The following is an 18,764-nucleotide window of genomic DNA, read 5'->3' on the forward strand; positions in this document are numbered from 1 at the left end:
ATGCCCTGCTCTGTAAACGTGTTCCCTGTTGTGTCAAACTATTCTCCGTGAAAATGTTTTCTGTTCAGCAAAATGTTAATTATCTGATCTCATGATGTTCCACGTTGGGTTAAAATGTTGTATGTTGTGTTCAGATCTTCTCTGTTCTTGTACAAAACTCTGGTTAAACTGCAAGTGGATAACGATCGCCCAATTTCGACTGCCTTTTACCCTCTGTTAGGGAATGTGATTGAGTGATTCATATTGTATCCAATACATGCGTGTGAGTGAGATTTGTTCTGTATCTCTCTGTCTCCGGTTGTAGTTGCGAGTTTTTATTTGTTTTATTGATTTGAAGAGGTGGGTATCACTGACTAGGCCAACATTCATTACCAATCCCTAACTGGCCTTAAGTAGGTGGTGGTTTGCTGCTTTCTTAAACTGCTGCAGTCCCTGAGGTGTCGGAACAGCCACGGTGCTGTCAGCCGAACAGTGTTTCAGGATTTTGCCGCTGCGACAGTGAAGACGCCGTGATGTATTTCCAAGTCGAGACGGTGAGTGGGTTCGAGGCCGGGTGGGTGGGAGGGGCGGGGTGTAGTGCTGGTGCTCCCATGTATCTGCTGCCATTTTCCTTCGAGATGGTAGAGGTGATGGGTTAGTGGGTGCAGTCTAAGAAGAGAAGATGAAGAAATATTGTTCCCATTGCAGAGGAGAGAAGGATGGGTTTTAATGCGCTGAATGTTTAGGACCTGGAATGCACTGCCTGAGGGTGTGGCAGAGGCAGCATCAAATCAGGACTGACAAGGAGGAATGGGATCAACACCTGAAGTGAAGGGATTTACAGGGTTATGAGACAAGAACTGGGAAAGGGATGTGCCGAGTTGTTCATGTACAGGTCAGCACACAAAATAAGGGCCGAATGGTCTCCTTCTCTTTGTTGTATCCATTCTAAGATTCTAGATGTATGAGTGTTGGACTCATTCTGTATCGATCTGTCTCTGGTGTGACATATGTGTGTGATATTCATTATAAATCTATCTGAGAGACTTTGCAAATCTGTACACGTTCTACCCAGAAAATACCGGATTGAAACTGGGCCTTTTGTTCTAATTAGTACATGATTCCACACGATCCTCTACTCAAAATCTTCAATGTAACAGCATCTGCTTATCTCTGAAATTCATTCTCCATCGTCTCATCAACTAGATTTCCCTTTTGGACACCGATGCTGGTCGACTCAACTGCTCAAGGTAATAGCAAATTCCAAGTTATATTGACTATACCGGAAAATCCATGTGTCTCTGTGGCGCGTTGGACTGCTCAATAATGGCACTTCAGCCATTCAAAGTTTGAGTCCCACCACAATCGGATTATGGATCAGGTTAGTTACAAACCAGTTGCTGCTTCATTGATGTGATTCACCTTCGGCACCGACATTTCCTGCTCTGCCATCTCTCCATGCTGTTTCTGTTAACCCGGCTCCCAGGGAAACCACTGACTCGAGAATAAATCACAAACCTTTCTTAAAGTTTGACACAACGCTCGCTGGTTGGGTTGGAAATAGTAATGTGTGAGAAGTAGGAGGTACCCAGCCCGAGGCCAGTCAGTTTGTATGGATTACACCCGAGCAACTGACTCAATCTTTGGGGGGGGGGGGGAACTCGATCGGCTTAGTTGTCACCGTTAGGTTTCAACCGTCGAGCCCATCCAAAGAGACACCTCTGGGGACACCGATCCCACTTCCCTTTCCCCCCCTGCTCTTGAAATCAAAGACACGGCGGAGTCATTCTACGTCAGTTTATTCAATCTTGCAAGAAAGGGTGCAGTCCCGCAGGTACACACACACACACAATACATGATTCTGCCTTATATGCCTATGCAGTTTATCATACATCTCCCTTCCCTTGTTAATTGGCTCCCGCGCCGCGCTTCCTTATCGTGAACTGCTCAGCTAGTTTTGTCCTTGGTTTCCACGCTCCCTTATCGTGAACTGCTCAGCTAGCTTCACCCTCCTACATCTCTCTTCCCTTGTTCTATCTTTGGCGCCTATTCCTCCTTTTTATGGTTCGCAGTAACCGCTTCTTTATCATACCCAACCCATGGCTACTTTGACTGCGAGCAACTGATTTCATACTTGTTTTTAAGCACCTGCCCCTGCAAAGCGTTTATACAGCATATTTCACTTCTCGATTTCCCGCTCTGTCAGCCCGCTTTCTCAAAAATTGCATCAGCTTCCCCTTACAATCCCCCCTGCTTTTCCTTACGCGCTGTAATTTTTGACTTCCACCTCCTGTTTCCATCCCTCAAGCATTATGTGGGCTCGTTCATCCCAGGTGCCATCTCCACCTTTGGTGTCTAGGAGGCCCTGTCCCTCCTCTGTTTCTAAGTGTATGCCTACTACCCGTCCATCCAGGATATCGCGTTTAGTCAGAGCTGTTTCAATGAGCCTCTGTGTCAGACCCCGTATGCAAGGGATAACACAGCACCCTAAGGCGGTCAACACCCCTGCTACCACTATAAAGGAGATGAGGACGGATACCACGACTCCTTTCCATTTCCCGAACCATGTCTCCCACCACCCAGCAAGGTCAGTATCCACTCCTGAATTTTCAGCCATCTCCTCAGCCAGAGTCGTTAGTCCTTCTAAAGCCCTAGTGATTGACCCATCAGGGGCGGTGTTGTTCAGGATGAAGGTACCACACTGTGCCCCTATCATGACACAGACCCCGCCTTTCTCTGCCAGGATCATGTCTAAGGCTAGCCTGTTTTACCATGCCATTCTGCTGGTGGCATCAAGCTGCGCCGCGATTCCCTTCACTGCATCGCGGGTGTAATTAATAAATCGCTGCTAGTTATAGTAGATGTAGTTGATCCAATCCACATTCTTATTGATGGTCACCCACCAGAACAGAGACTCAAACCCCGCCGCTATCTGGTTGCTAGCCTTATATTCATCGGGAACCCCCCTGGGGACTCCTATATGGTCTAAATAGACCCGGTCGTCAAAAGAGGTGGGTAAGCTCCTCTCTGTTCGCCGATCCCTACGGGGTTCCTGGTGTTCGAATGCCAGGGTGAATGGGACAACTAATTGGACTATCGCGCAGGTCCCTGTCCATCTCCGGGGTAACGTTGGTCGCAAAGTCCTTCCTCCACAGTACCACCAGAGGTCAGCTCGGGGGACCTGGATTTGGGAATAATTCCCTTCCCCCGTGTCGTCACTGACCTTTTTGATCGTACCGCATCTGTCAAAGGTGCCCACCTGCCTGTCCAGTCTGTTCCCAGTCCGGGAAACACAAGTGTGATGTGTCCCTAATACCCCAGAGAACACTGGGGGCTGCGATTCCCTGTTGGATCTTACAGGGGGAAACGTCAGGCCCAGGGATTGGCAGGTGGGATCATCCCAGGCCGTCCGGTGTTGATATAATCTCACCAGGCATTCCATCTGTTGTGGCTCCCTATCCCATCCCAACGGGAAGGGAACTACCCGTGGAGTCGGCCTACTGCCCGTGCAGGCATAACAGTTGCCTTTTTCGAGGCTTTTGACCGTATACCTGACCCATTCAATCCAGGCATTCGTTTCTCCGAACCCCGTTTTTATTTCAATAGTCTCCTTGAGATCTTTTATCTTTATCACCCTGACCCCTTCGGAACTTTCCGAGACGGATGTCTCCTTCCATAGAACCGGGGAACTGCCAGCTACCGCCTTCTGGACCGTGATCCGTACGCAGCACAATCTATCCCCCCTAACTCTTACCCCTAGTACTTCATTGTCCAGGTTCCCATACCTATTTCCCACCATCCATTCCGTCTGCCTCACGGTGAGGTATAACGGATTACACTGGTTCAGCCCGCAATTCCTAGGGAGGATGGCCCGTGGAATTAACGAGACACGTTCCCTAACCCCGAGTGATATACCCTCACCTAGCCCTTTTCCCAGGAAATACAATTCCATCCTCTTTCCCTGGTATCCCTTCTGCCTTTCAAGGTTTACTGCAGTCTGGTCACGTTCCCCTACGGTCTCGCATGGCACCATCCGGCAGAGATAAATCTCTATTACCTGCACCTGGGGTGCTTCGTTTATGGTGAGCGAATATATTTTGCCTGCGAGGGCCGCTTCTTCCTCATACCACCTATCAACCGCTTCCTGATTTTCCCGCGCCATAGCTCCCAAGCCCCTCCACAGAAACTTTATCCACATTATTAGCAATATTAGTAGCATTTCAGTATTGTGATCAGAGTTCATTTCAGAATATTGTCCACTTAGTGCTCTGTAATATGCTCCGCCTCTGTAACGTGATCGCTAAGAGTTGACGTCTCCTCCGCTGGAGCCGGTACCGGTCCCTTAACTCTGGTGTAATGCGTCCAGCCTCTCTCAGCCGTCCGTATAGCAGTCTCTGTAATCAGTAGTACCAAGAAGGGGCCGTCCCAGATCGGCTCCAATGTTCGTAGTTTCCAGTTCTTAATTAGGACCCACTGTCCCGCCTTGATAGTGTGAACCGCGAATTCTAGAGGCGGCGTCTGTGCCAGGAGTCCCTGTTGACGTAAACGAGACAGGACAGATTCCAAGGCCTCAACATATTTTCGTATAAATACGTCTCTAGACTCGAAGAGGGGTAACTCCCCCCTCGGTCCATTAAAGGGGAGACCGAACAACATTTCATATGGGGAGTCACCTAAATCGCGCCGCGGTTGCGTTCGTATTTGTAGGAGAGCTAGGGGAAGGCACTTAGTCCAGGGCAGCCCAGTTTCAGTAGTGAGTTTCGTGAGCTGTTTTTTTAAGGGTCTGGTTCATCCGCTCGACCTTGCCCGAGGACGGGGGATGCCAGGGGGTGTGGAAGTCCCATGATATTCCTAATCCTTTCATTATCCCTTGTAGCAGTTTTGATGTAAAATGTCTTCCCTGATCAGAATCTACATTCTCTACCAAACCATATCTAGGCACTATTTGTTCGAGTTCTTCCCTGATGTAAGTGGGCCATGATTTCCCCCATTACTTGTTTATTTATCATTTCTCTTCCATCTGGCAGTACCCATTTTCCTTCCCCAGTTTCCCTAGCTCCCATCTCAGTCAGCTCCTCTTTTTCCTTTTCTGTAAAGATTGGATTCGCTCCCCGGGGCATTCGGGAAATAAGGGCCTGCATCCTAATTGGTTGTGGGTTTAGGGCTGCTTTCTTTTCGCTATTTCATCGGCTAGCTTGTCCACAGGCCTCTCCTTGATCCCTTGGGATATTAAAATGTCCCAAATATAACATCCGTGCTTATCGTCTACTATAAAGAAAAACTTATCCTGTGAGTTCAAGTTCAAGGGGATGGACGAGAACTCGTTAGCTATATCTAATACTACAAATACTTTGTGGGACAATGATAATACCAAAATTTGGCATTTGAACTCCAGGGCTGGAGTTTTCTCAGTGACACCAGGATCTGATGTCTTTGCCTGGTGTGAAATATTTAAATTGGTCAATGGATTATTCACTGTTCCTCCCCTCGTTACCGGAGCAAGGTTACAGACCTTCTCCTCAGTATTAAAGTCGCCCCCAGGTGCTGTAAGTTTCATGGTCATACTGCCGGGGGAGGGAGGTAATGTCCCCCCGCAGTAGTCTTCTAACACTTAGTTTTGTTTCTCCAGTTCCCTTACTCTGAATTCTAATTCCTTAATCTTTTTATCCCCACTCCACTTCTTAGTGGAAGTGTCTACTTGTTCAATTAGTCCAGCTAACTGATGTATTAACAATACTGCTATTTTCTTTGTTTGGTTTCTCTTTTCTAACTCTCTAATCTGTGATTCTGTTGTTTTAATTTTCCCCTTGTCGTCAGCCCAATTTTTTTTTACCCAAGACTGAGACCTGTTCAATTAATCCGGTTTAAACCTGTTTAATTAATTCAAACTAAGAGAATTCCAATTATCTTAGTTCTGTCCTTTTTCCAATCATTTCCATTGTTGATCTAGTGGGTGAAATGGATCCCACCCCTAGGTCGCTCTTCTCAGAGTCTGGTGATACCTGTTAGGGGTGTTTAGTGCCCTCTGTACCACCACTTACACTCGTGAGCTTACACCCTTAAGCTCACACTATTAAGCCGGCTTTCCCTTCTACTCCGGCGATCTCTCAGACAGATTCTTTCTTACTCACGTCTGAACATCACATCCCAGACATCCTTCTCTAGCCTTTACACTCACTTCAAACTCCTGAACTTCGCGTAGGGGGCTACCCCTCTTAACAACTGGTCTAAGGCTGGGTGTAAAGACAGATGCCTCCTTGTCTGTACGTGCTCAGCTCAGACCTCTCACACACACTCACACTTTTTCATCACAGGTGAGCCCCTACTGCACTTTGATTCACTCCCTTAAATTTGGTAATCTATTCCGGAGCTCCGGTTGTGGCCGCACCAATTCTTGTAGGTAAAGATTCCTCTGAGACTAATTGTGAGTCAAAGTACAGCAGTTTATTTAACAAAGCCTGATTCAGAAAATCCAAAATAAGATTTATTTTTATCACCTTTAAATATCCTCACTAAATCAAGACCCTTGCACATTCTTACAATTCTGGTACAATAAAACAAAACATCACTTGGAGCACAGATGCACGAAGAAATACTGAAAGCATTCTAATGTGCAATCTACATGTTTAATTATTTCTGCAGCTCTGCCTTTGTAACCAACACAGGCAAGTACAAAATCAAATCTACTGTGTGCCTAAATGGTTAACTCTCCTTACAACTTTAAGATGCAATGTAATGCCACCTTTCCCACTTGGCAGAATTCAAATCTCTGTCCGATCCCTACATAATTTATTAAACTTAAAGCAATTCACTTTGATTGGCTATACCTATTACATCACATGAGGGTCTCGATTACACAGTTACACTCTCCATCTCTCTCTCTCTCTGTACCATACAGAGTCAGCCTGCTTGTCTCTTTTTAACCCTTTACTGATGGGAGCTCACTGGCCTCTAATAAATTTGACCATGTTTGATTCGGGTGCCTCATGTCATGACAAATCCCTTTCTCTCTCAAACAGTCATATAGTCATGCACAATTCCAAATACATAACCGCTATTAGTGTTCTCCCCGCATCTCAGTAAAAGCCTATGTCAGGGTTCGCAGTTCCACTGACATACTTCTCTCTACTCTTTCTGCTCAGACCAATTGTAGGTCCATCCCATTCACGCTGATCCATCCATATACTTCGTGACCCATCCACAAACTCCAGTGCCTCCAGGGACACTTCCCTTATTCTACTTTCCTCTGCTCCCTCATCACATAACCTCCCAGGGTCTCGGTTTACCCTGTGTTTGCTGGATCACAGGATATAGTGGGACAGACAGGGGCGACCCAGGTATCGCTCCCACCCAGCAAGCCGCGTATTTGATTTCCTCCGGGCTGGGTGATGGTTTACCATTTACATATAAATTTAAGAGTTGGCAGACCCAATCCTCGTCCGATCCGTATTTTGGCCAGAATACTGACGGTGCCCGGATTGGTTCTGCTGTCCATGTAAAACAACAATATTTTATCATAACCGTTTTGTCCAGATTTTTCGTCTTCGTCCCATAGTCCCAATTTTGTAACTTCATACCTAATGGGCTATCTGGGGGTATTTCCTCCTTCTTATCCTTCCTCCTAGGTTCCCCGTCCCGTCTTCGGGACGACCTATTTCCCATGGTTAGTCTCCAGTAGTCGTCTTGAGTATGAATCGCCCACACTCTCAGATCATACTGTCATAACCATGAAGTCAACAAGGTAGATAATAACTCTCACTAGCCCGAATCCAAATTCCGAGAGAAATTTCTTACCTTGATCCGTGCACGGAGTTGTCTGACTTCTGCCTGTGTGTGTACCCCCTTTCCTTTTTACAGGTCCCCGTCACAGTCCTTCTCCCCTACTCATCCGTGTGATTTCCTTCCTAGGGTCCAGAATTATCTCAATCGAGTGGTTTCAGATCTCTCCACCCGGGGACCAAAACGGCGTTCCTAGGCATAAATATATACCAGACGCGTCTTATTCCACCGAGTTGGTCCCCCCGCGAGAGGTCCCCGTTATAATTCAGGATCCCGGACGAGCCCCCAATTTGTGTGAGAAGTAGGAGGTACCCAACCCGAGGCCAGTCAGTTTGTATGGATTACACCCGACCAACTGACTCAATCTTTGAGGGGGGGGAACTCGATCGGCTTAGTTGTCACCGTTAGGTTTCAACCGTCGAGCCCATCCAAAGAGACACCTCTGGGGACACCGATCCCACTTCCCTTTCCCCCCCTGCTCTTGAAATCAAAGACACGGCGGAGTCATTCTACGTCAGTTTATTCAATCTTGCAAGAAAGGGTGCAGTCCCGCAGGTACACACACACACACAATACATGATTCTGCCTTACATGCCTATGCAGTTTATCATACATCTCCCTTCCCTTGTTAATTGGCTCCCGCGCCGCGCTTCCTTATCGTGAACTGCTCAGCTAGTTTTGTCCTTGGTTTCCACGCTCCCTTATCGTGAACTGCTCAGCTAGCTTCACCCTCCTACATCTCCCTTCCCTTGTTCTATCTTTGGCGCCTATTCCTCCTTTTTATGGTTCTCAGTAACCGCTTCTTTATCATACCCAACCCATGACTACTTTGACTGCGAGCAACTGATTTCATACTTGTTTTTAAGCACCTGCCCCTGCAAAGCGTTTATACAGCATATTTCACTTCTCGATTTTCCGCTCTGTCAGCCCGCTTTCTCAAAAATTGCATCAACTTCCCCTTACAGTAACATCTTTTTTCAATTAGATATTTCATTTCTTTTGGAAGATAAATAAGATTAAGGAACGCACACACGCAACAACAACTTATAAATAGCTACAATCAATAAATAAATATCAGTGTCCTACAACCTGGCAGTATGTCCTTTTTCACAAATACCACCAGATCTGGAACGTATTTCCAGCATTCCGCTGAACCCACCAACAGCAGCGACAGGCTCTGTGGCTTAGTTGGTTAAAGCGCTTGCCTAGTAAGTAGGAGATCCTGGGTTCAAATCCCAGCAGAGCCTTGGCTCTTTTTCAATCTTATTCCGATGTTTCTGTTGCGCTTGTCCTTCTCGGTCCTTGTGGTCGTGGGTCTGGAAGGTGCTGGCAAAGGAGCTTGACTGAGTTGCTGCAGTGCATCGTGTCGATGGTGCACACTGCTGCCATTGTGTGTCGGTAGTGGAGTGAGTGAAGCGGGATGCTCTGTCCTGGATGGTGCCAAACTTCTGTAGTTCTGTTCCAGTTGAATTCACCCAGACAAATGATCTCAGGAAACAAGGTGATTCGATTTCCTGCCACATTCCAAAGATGAGCAGGTTGAATGGATTTGGCCATGTTAGATTGTCCCTTCGCCCCCAAGGTATTTCCATCAGTAGGTTAGCGGAGTGGGTGTGTGCCACTGCGAGGATAGATCCTATGTGCAATTCTCTGTCGGAGGGTCAGTACAGACTCGATGGGCAGAACGGTCTCCTTGAGCACTGTCGGGATTGTGTGTTTCTCAGGCCATTTGACTGCGTTCGGAATTCCCTGAGAAAATAATGGAAATGTGCGTTGGTAGAACTTACAGCATTGGGTTTATTGCAGGTGAAATTTTTTTTAACTGCAAGGTGATGAAAATACCTGGATCATCTCAACAAATAGTGGAAGTTTTGGTGGAGAGTCTCAAGATTTTTCCATCGTTGGAGATTATCCACTGTGAAAGGAAAGACAAAACTGACAAGCAGAAATGGATTTTGTGACTGGCACAATTGCAAATATCATTGGGAACGAATCGAGGCTCCGCTGGGATTCTCCCTTCTTGTGTAATACTCTGGTTGCATATAAAATCCATTTAGTACAGATCGAGGTTTTTCGGGGAAAATGGAAGCCAAATATCACTTGAACCCAGGATGACTCCTGCTTACTGAACAGGTGCCTTAACTAACTAAGCCACAAAGACTGTCAGCTATGAAAGCGGTCGGTTTGAGGGAATTTTGGAGGCTATGGGCCAAATGACCTCCTTCCACACCGTATGATTCTATGATTCTGACGAGGTGCTGAGAACACAAACTTTATAAACAATTAGATTTTGTGGTATTATCACTGGAATATTAATCCAGAAACTCAGCTAATACTCTAGATCTCGCATCTTGCCATTTCAGTTGGTGAAATTTGAATTTAATAAAAAAAATCTGTAATCAATAATCTACTGCTGACCATGAAATGACTGACCATCATCGGAAAAACTTATATGATAAACTAATGCCCCTTAGGGAACAAAACCTACCGTCCTTGCCCGGTCTGGCCCACATGTGACTCCAGATCCACAGCAATGTAGTTGACTCTAAACTGTCCTCGGGCTCCGAGTTTTGGGCAATAAATGCTGCCCAGCCAGCGACACCCAGGTTCCATGAATGAATAAAAAAGTGTCTGTGTCCTATTGGAGTTCTACTGAAATTTCTGTAGCTCTTTCAGAACCACTGGACGCCCCAAAATATGTTAATGACAATGAAGTATTTTTGAAATGTAATCACTGTCCAATGGCCTAGTCAGCGACGCTGAGAAAAGTACATCGGAGATTCAAAATGAGGAGATCAATCAACTCGTTTACAATCCCAGAGATTGCAAATACAGAATGGATTCCAAGCTAATTTACAGTTCCGGGGACTGTCAGAACAAATCGCTTGTACACGCACAGTTCCACAGACAGAATCAGAAAGATCCCAATCCTCACACAGCAGCAGATAATGAAAACAAGAAACACAGTCTGAATGAAAATAATGGCGAAGTCAGCATATTCCCACATTACCATCCACTGAGCCCTAATCTTAACAGGGAGGGTTTACTGCTGAGGATGTCGTCTCAGGATGACAACACCTCAGCCGAGGGGCAAGGCTGAGAATATCTGAAGTGCTCTCGAATACTTCATCAGCATTTCCCTGGCATGCCGCATCCCCAGATTGAAGTTCAACTTCAATGAAGAAGCATAGAAGATACAACATCGACGAGAATGGGATTCGAACCCACGCGTGCAGAGCACAATAGATTAGCAATCCATCGCCTTACCCACGCGGCCACCTCATCACAGAGTGACAACCTTTCGAATCACCTCTTGAACAAAGAGCACATTTCTCCTGTCGGATAAGTTGTGTTTCTGCTTTCTCGTTAATTTTGGTTCGCTGTTCCTCTTCCATTCGATTTCAATCCCGAGAAAGTAAAGAGGGAGACAATTCCCTGTTTGAGTTTTGAATTCACCAAAAATAACACAGATGTAGAAGAACTGCAAAAGTTATGAGCTTGTTGCGCAGCGGTAGCGCGTCTGACTCCAGATCAGAAGATTGTGTGTTCAAATCACGTCAGGCTCAAGCAACTCTTACTCATCAGTCTTTTGATTTTAGATCCGGATAAAGTTGATTGTTGCCGAAATAACAAATCTCCAAACTATGATAGATACTATATTTTATGTATTTGCTCAATCTGCACCTGTACCTTGGGCAATAAAAAGACAATATAATTAAAGAAAAGCATCTCAGCTGTAAAGCACTTTGAAACTTCCAGCGGTTTGGAGAGAAAAAAATGCATTTCTTGACAAGGTAAAAGCAAAATCCTGCCGATGCTGGAATCTGAAACAACAAGTGAAAATGCTGGAAAAACTCAGCAGGTCTGACATCATCTGTGGAGAGAGACCAGCTGAGATTGTCCAGCATTTCAGACTTCAATACACCCCGTCTTTCCTCCAAAATTAAAAAGAACATGCGGTTTGATATGAACGGCAAACGCTCCTTTCTGTCTCCACCTGATTTGTGTTTTTTCTTCATGCATCCATCTCATTCTCTTTCCTGCTAATCCAAAAGTCTTAATGAGTTAGTTAAAGCCGCTGTTTGCTGCATGAAATGGTTCTCCGTATTGGGGAAAATAACTGATCTCGTCAGAACTGAGTTGTCGCTCCGGAAGTGAAAATGACAAGTGTACAATGTGTATGGTTGCTGTAACTGTCAGTTCCTCGTTAGTATAGTGGTTAGTATCCCCGCCTGTCACGCGGGAGACCGGGGTTGAATTCCCCGACGGGGAGTTTATCGTCATTTTATTATGTCAAATTGTACTTGTGTTGTTTTCTAACTTTGAAAACAGAAACAAAGACTGTCAAGAAATGAAACTTTCAAAAATGCAAATCCTTACATTTGTACCGACACTTTTCTTGACCTGAGATCAACGTTCGTTCAATTCATCAGCATTTTGGCTCACCTTTGATCTGGCGATGCCACGTAGTCAACACGTGGAATATTACCCTGAGAAGTGTCAGGAGCAGAATCGCGAGCTCTACACAACCTTTGTTGACCTCACGAAAGCCTCCGACACTGGAAGCCGACAAGGCCTGTGGAGGATCATGTCAAAGTTCGGCTGCCTCCCCCACCCCCACCCCCGCCAAATTCATTCAGATGGTGCGCCAGGTCCATGATGGCGTCATGTCCAGAGTACTGGATGGCGGAGAATCCTCTGAGGCATTCCCAGTCACCAATGGAGTGAAACAGGGCTGTGTGCTCGCACCCACACTGTTCAGCATGATGGTTACTGCCATGCTGAATGATGCCTTCCAGGACAGTGTTGCTGGAATCAGCCTCAAGTACAGAGTGGGTGGGAAGCTTTCCAACCTGAGGAGACTTCAAGCTATTACGAGTGTGAAGGAGACTGTTCTGAGAGATTTCCTCTTTGCCGATGACTGTGCCCTGTATGCTGGCTCAGAACCAGAGATGCAAGAACATAAGAACGTAAGAAATAGGAGCAGGAGTAGGCCATCTGTACACAACTCTGGTGCGGCCGCACTTGGGGTATTGCGTGCAGTTCTGGTCCCCACATTATAGGAAGGATGTGGAGGCTTTGGAGAGTGTGCAGAGGAGGTTTACCAGGATGTTGCCTGGTATGGAGGGGAGGTCCTATGAGGAGAGACTGAGGGATTTGGGGTTGTTTTCGCGAGAAAGAAGGCGGCTAAGAGGGGATCTTATTGAAACATATAAGATGATTAGAGGTTTAGATAGGGTGGATAGTGATAGCCTTTTTCCTCGGATGGAGAAAGCTAGCACGAGGGGGCATGGCTTTAAATTAAGGGGGGGTAGTTATAGGACGGATGTCAGGGGTAGGCTCTTTATCCAGAGGGTGGTGAGGGATTGGAATGCCCTGTCTGCTGCAGTTGTAAATGCGCCTAGTTTGGGGGCGTTTAAGAGATCCGTGGATAGGTTTATGGATGAAAAGGGATTGGTTTAGGTTAGAGGGTCATTGTTTTTTAACTGGTCGGCGCAACATCGTGGGCCGAAGGGCCTGTTCTGCGCTGTAATGTTCAATGTTCTATGTTCTATGCTCTATATAATTCAACCCAGCCCCTTTCCCCGAAACCCTCGTTTACTCATCCACCTGACAGTATGGTCAATTTAGTATGGCCAATCAACCTAACCCGCACATCTTTGCACTGTGGGACGAAACGAGAACACCCGGAGGAAACCCACACAGTCACGCGGAGAAAATGCAAACTCCATAAAAACGGTGACCCAAGTCTTGAATTGAATCTGAATTCGCTGATTGTCTTCCAGCAACCGCACCTGGTACAAAGGAAGATGGCTGCCGTTTTTGGATGTTGTTCGGCTCATCTTCAGGAAATCTCGGCGTTTTTTTCTCACGGCAACGCCCTGAGTGAAATGATTCTCAGCTGCTTCAGAAATGACTTTTCTTCCATGGTCAGGGCAGAACTGGGGATGTTCACTGATGACTGCACACTGCTCAGGACTATTCAGAGGACTCTTCAGACTATTTCCAAATGCAGCAAGAACTGGATAACCGCGCAGTCCTGGTCTGTGACATGTGGTAAATAAAATTAGTCTTGTCATGTGGTAAATAACATTTGTAGTGAGATTGCACCGTGTTACGCGGATGGCAGTAGGTTCAGAAGCAGCTCAACATTATCTTGGCAAAAGCCATTTTGGATGGGCAATAAATGCAGAGAATTCCAGAGATTCACTACCCTTTGAGTGAAGAAGTTCCTCCTCAACTCCGATCTAAACTACCCGCCCCCCAGCTTATCTTGAGGCTGTGCCCTCTAGTCCTGCTATCCTTTGTCAGCGGGAAGAATCTCTCTACCTCTACCCTATCCATCCCCTTCATTATCTTGTAAGTGTCTATCAGGCCCCTCCCATCAAATACAATATACAATGTAAAACTCGTTGTGACTTCTTGTAATTGTGAACAAGGCTGGCAAATTTTGTATCTTTAGGCAGAAATTCTTTTCAATGCAGAAAAGCCACACACTCACTTTCCTTATTCTCCTGTAGACATTGGAATCCGATCTCGCAGGTTTGATATTCGCAAGGCACAATCGACTCTATCACAACGCTGTTCAGACGTTGTTTACTGTGCAGTAGAAACAACTGCGCAGAACTTTATTAAAACCCCAGATAGAATGAATGCTGGAAAAGTGAACCAGCGACGTCTACATCCCATAAACTATATATATTTTAAAGTTTTCCAAATTTCCATATTGCTTTGACAGAGTTTGTGCAACAGAAACGTTGTGAAGGCCAAATGCAACTGCACTCTTGAATATCAACTCTATCATATTTTTCCACGTAGTGAATGCAGCTTCACTGAGCAGTTCCCTGTTCAGCGTGAAATCAGACAGTGAAGGGTGCTCACAGGCGCTCTATCAAACTTCATGTACCTTTAGAGAGCTTTCCAACTGGACACATGTGAGCAACTGTGTGAATATTGGTGCTCTAGCGTGCAAGTTTCTCAACTGCGAGGCTGCATGGCTGGTTCAATCAGTAAACGTTACCTTTTGCAATTCCCTATCCATATCTGGCATCTACCTCATTCAAACTTGTAGTCATGAAACTAGACTTGATTTATATATTCAAAATTCTGTGTACACATCAAATGTGTTCCTTACTCAAGGAATAAAACAGGCTGATTATGTGTGGGTTATTGTGGTTCGTCAATCGATGCATATTGACTTTCAAGTGACGTTTGGTAAAGTGATTAATCGATTGTAAATGGAATTTAATGGAATTCAGGGACACGTATATACAAAATTGTCAGTGAACAATTGTTTTCCAAGGCCAAAGAAATTAAACGGTGGTGTTCCCTAAGAATCGGTATTAGTGATAGATCTATTCTGGGAAGATATGTACTAAATGTACTTGTGTCTGGAACGACCAAATGATCTAAAGGATGTGAAGGATAACAAGGCATTCAAGGAAGACAGAAAGCAAAACTGGTTTAACGCGAAGGTATGTTGCAGATGGCACTGACGCTGAGAATTGTTTCAAGTGACTGCATTTAAAAAGCAAGAATGAGGGAATATGATATAAACAAAACTGCACAAGTTTCAGAGTGGATGTGTGATAATATGTCTAAGAACAAATGTGCACCAGGTTTCTACATTCTCTTCAGGATCATTCTTCTCAGAGACTCGTTAAATAATCGAAATGAAGCCTGTTAAGTCCTATTTTGGATCAGGTTTAGCTTCACAATATTGATCTGGGTTGGAATAAGTGTTTGAAGATACATTGCAGTTAGACAGACTGGCAACGACTGAGAGGAACAGGTGGACGCAGGAAATGTTGATTATAATTTCATTGAGAATTCCCAAAAATGGCAACTAAGGCCGTGGTCTCCCGAGACCCTCCCCTCCAGCCAGCTCCACGCCTCCATCTGGATGCAACAATCATGGATGAGGTTTTGGAGCTCATTTAACCAATTTGATGACACAGCAAACGAAAACAAAGCCAACTATGACTCCATCACAAATCCAACTTGGCAAACTAATGTGTTCCCCCATTTCTTTATTACCGACACAGTACGAAATAAGATGAGATCAATTGTACTTGTGTCAATCTGACGATCTCCCCACTGCCTGTCAAACACCTTTGGGAATCCAGATTGACCACGGTGATTCTACATCACATCTTCTTGTAGCGAGTATCATGAAAGAATTCTCTCAGTATCACAGTACACCTGTGGGGAGAATTGATCGATCCCACTGTTGATATTTGGGTGATGATCTGCAGGGGAGAGATGTTTAGCTGCAATTTGGTTTGGGAGTTCATTCCAGTAACATCTATTTTTAACATAATTTGATATTTTTTACAATTATAGCGATAGGATACCTCAATACATCTTTGAATTGTGCCCTGAACTTCGTTTGAGTGACAGCATAAATACATGTGTTTGTGCAACAACTCAGAAGTTGAAGCATAAATCCCGCTTCTCGTATATAACTATGAATATATACAGATTGATACCCAATATTCCACATGCGGCTCCATATACAATACATCATGAATACTGACCATAAGAGAATGAAGTTCCCAGAGATAGCAAGCAGTAAAATTATGCTTTTCTTTCGACTCTGCATCTCTGCGTCTCCGGAATTCTGCACATCCTTCTGAGCCCGGAGTCTCTTCCGTGCCTTGCTACTCAATAAAATGTGTCTGACGGTTAACACATTGAAGAGCAGAACCAGGACAAATGGGACACACGGCGTTAGAATATAATGAAGGAATTCAATTGCTGACCAGACAGTTGAAAACAGAACGCCTGTTGATACATCACAAAACCAAGGAACGTTTGTACCTACATATTGACCCGTAAACATAAAATACCAGAAGATATTCTTCAAACAGCTCAGTGCAGTCAATGATCCTAGAATCATAGCCGCCATTTTATCTGTGCAATATTTAGTTTTGATCTTCTGGCAACAAATTGCCAGAAAGCGATCAAAAGTGAAAGCAACAGTGAACCAGACAGAACAGTCAGTAACTGCGAAAAGCAGGACAGCGTGGATGTTACACACTTGGATGTACCGCATGAATCGAAATTCACCTCGATAAGCAATTGGGATGTGCCTCAAAATCAGGTCTATAATAATGACAAGCAGATCCGCCGCTGCCATGGCCACCAGGTAACGAGTTACACATTTGGAAAGGCCACAATTTCTCCCAGAGAGGGTCAGAATCGTCAACATATTCACTGTGAGGAAGGAAAAAAAACACAAAGAAAACATCACATGAACTTCTGAGTCAAATTACAATGGAGAGTATTTATTGTGATGAGCAAATGCATTACTTTATATGATGATGTATTGAAGTGATTGCATCCGGGAGACATGGATTTACTGGGATGAGTTGTTAGTATTGCACGATGAACCGTTAAATGAAAATCAATGTTTCTGATCAAATATTTCGCAAGTTGGACCAACACATCAATGGACTGATAATGGTCGCAGTTCTGCCGACAGTTTATTTCATGCTCAAATGAAGCGAACGATGATTTAGCATAAATTAACCATTTAATCCGATTCACGTGAGCTTCAGAGTACAAAATAGGGCAGCGCAGTGAATATTACATCAGATCAGCAATACCCTGGTCAAAAAGAACGCGATAAGGATTTCGGAAAGCAAAGTCGGGAAGCAGGGAACTGGAGTGACTTCCTTGTGCTTATGCCCAATGAAACTGAAGGGAAGACCTTAAGTTCAACAGTTCAAATGGGATATCCACAAGTCGATGCATGTTGAGTTTTCAATCACTGTTTTTGTGATGTATTAATTTAAAAAAATCTGTGCAAGTTTGATTCGGGAATGTCGTTTCGACTGTGGTGTCTCTGAAAGAACATCATGCAATACCAGCAGTGGCCGGACGGTGGCACAGTTCTCAGCACTGCTGCCGCACAACGCCAAGGCCCTGGGTTCAATTCTGGCCTTGGATGACTGTCAGTGTGGAGTTTGCATATTTTCCCTGAGTCTGCGTGCGTTTCCTCCGGGTGCTCTGGTTTCCTCCACTGTCTATAAGTGTTCAGGTAAGGTGGATTAACCATGATCATTTGTCTGTTAGTGTTAGGGGATTAACTTGTAAAATATGTAGGTTTACGGGGATAGGGCCTGCGTGTGAGTTGTTACTGCAGGCTCCAAGGGCCGAATGGCTTCCTTCTGCAATGTAGGGTTTCTTTCTATGATTTCTAAGAGGAAAATAAGCGTAATACGTGGTAACTCGACTCCGCCTGTTTATCACACCTCGCATGACAAATATCCACACCAGTGAGTGGAAGCTGAGCTGCAGAATGAATCACATAGAACATAGAACATTACAGCGCAGTACAGGCCCTTCGGCCCTCGATGTTGCGCCGACCCGTGGAACCAATCTAATGACCCTCTAACCTAAACTATTCCAATATTATCCATATGCCTATCCAATGACCATTTGAATGCCCTTAAAGTTGGCGAGTCCACAACTGCTGCAGGCAGGGCATTCCACGCCCTTGCGACCCTCTGAGTAAAGAACCTGCCTCTGACATGCGTCCTATAATTACCACCCCTCAATTTAAAGCTATGTCTCCTCGGATTAGCCATCACCATTGGAGGAAAAAGGCTCTCACTGTCCATCTATCTAACCCTCTGATCATCTTGTATGCCTCAATTAGGTCACCTCGTAACCTTCTTCCCTCTAACGAAAACAACCTCAAGTCCCTCAGCCTTTCCTCACAAGACCTTCCCGTCATACCAGGCGGCATCCTGATAAACCTCCTCTGCACCCTTTCCAATGCCTCCACATCTTTCTTATAATGCTGTGACCAGAACTGTACGCAATACTCCAAGTGCGGCCGCACCAGAGTTTTGTACAGCTGTGACATGACCTCATGGCTCAGAAATTCAGTTCCTCTACCAATAAAAGCTAACACACTGTACGCCTTCTTAACAACCCTATCAACCTGGGTACCAACTTTCAGGGATCTACGCACATGTACACCGAGATCTCTCCACTGA

The 18,764-nt window shown here is 45.2% G+C and overlaps 4 non-coding genes across 4 annotated transcripts; 3 read left to right on the forward strand and 1 right to left on the reverse strand.

Annotated features, from left to right (window-relative positions):
• Positions 1-8,931: 8,931 nt before the first annotated feature.
• On the forward strand, positions 8,932-9,005 carry trnat-agu (transfer RNA threonine (anticodon AGU)). The gene has a single exon. It is a non-coding gene; the product is annotated as a tRNA-Thr (tRNA).
• A 1,956-nt stretch (positions 9,006-10,961) lies between these two features.
• Positions 10,962-11,043, reverse strand: trnas-gcu (transfer RNA serine (anticodon GCU)). Its single transcript has one exon. It is a non-coding gene; the product is annotated as a tRNA-Ser (tRNA).
• Positions 11,044-11,252: 209 nt separating this feature from the next.
• On the forward strand, positions 11,253-11,324 carry trnaw-cca (transfer RNA tryptophan (anticodon CCA)). Its single transcript has one exon. It is a non-coding gene; the product is annotated as a tRNA-Trp (tRNA).
• A 635-nt stretch (positions 11,325-11,959) lies between these two features.
• Positions 11,960-12,031, forward strand: trnad-guc (transfer RNA aspartic acid (anticodon GUC)). The gene has a single exon. It is a non-coding gene; the product is annotated as a tRNA-Asp (tRNA).
• The last annotated feature ends 6,733 nt before the right edge of the window (positions 12,032-18,764 follow it).

This window comes from Carcharhinus amblyrhynchos, unplaced genomic scaffold (assembly GCF_965287045.1).
Source record: "Carcharhinus amblyrhynchos unplaced genomic scaffold, sCarAmb.v2.hapA scaffold_79, whole genome shotgun sequence".
NCBI classification, from domain to species: domain Eukaryota; kingdom Metazoa; phylum Chordata; class Chondrichthyes; order Carcharhiniformes; family Carcharhinidae; genus Carcharhinus; species Carcharhinus amblyrhynchos.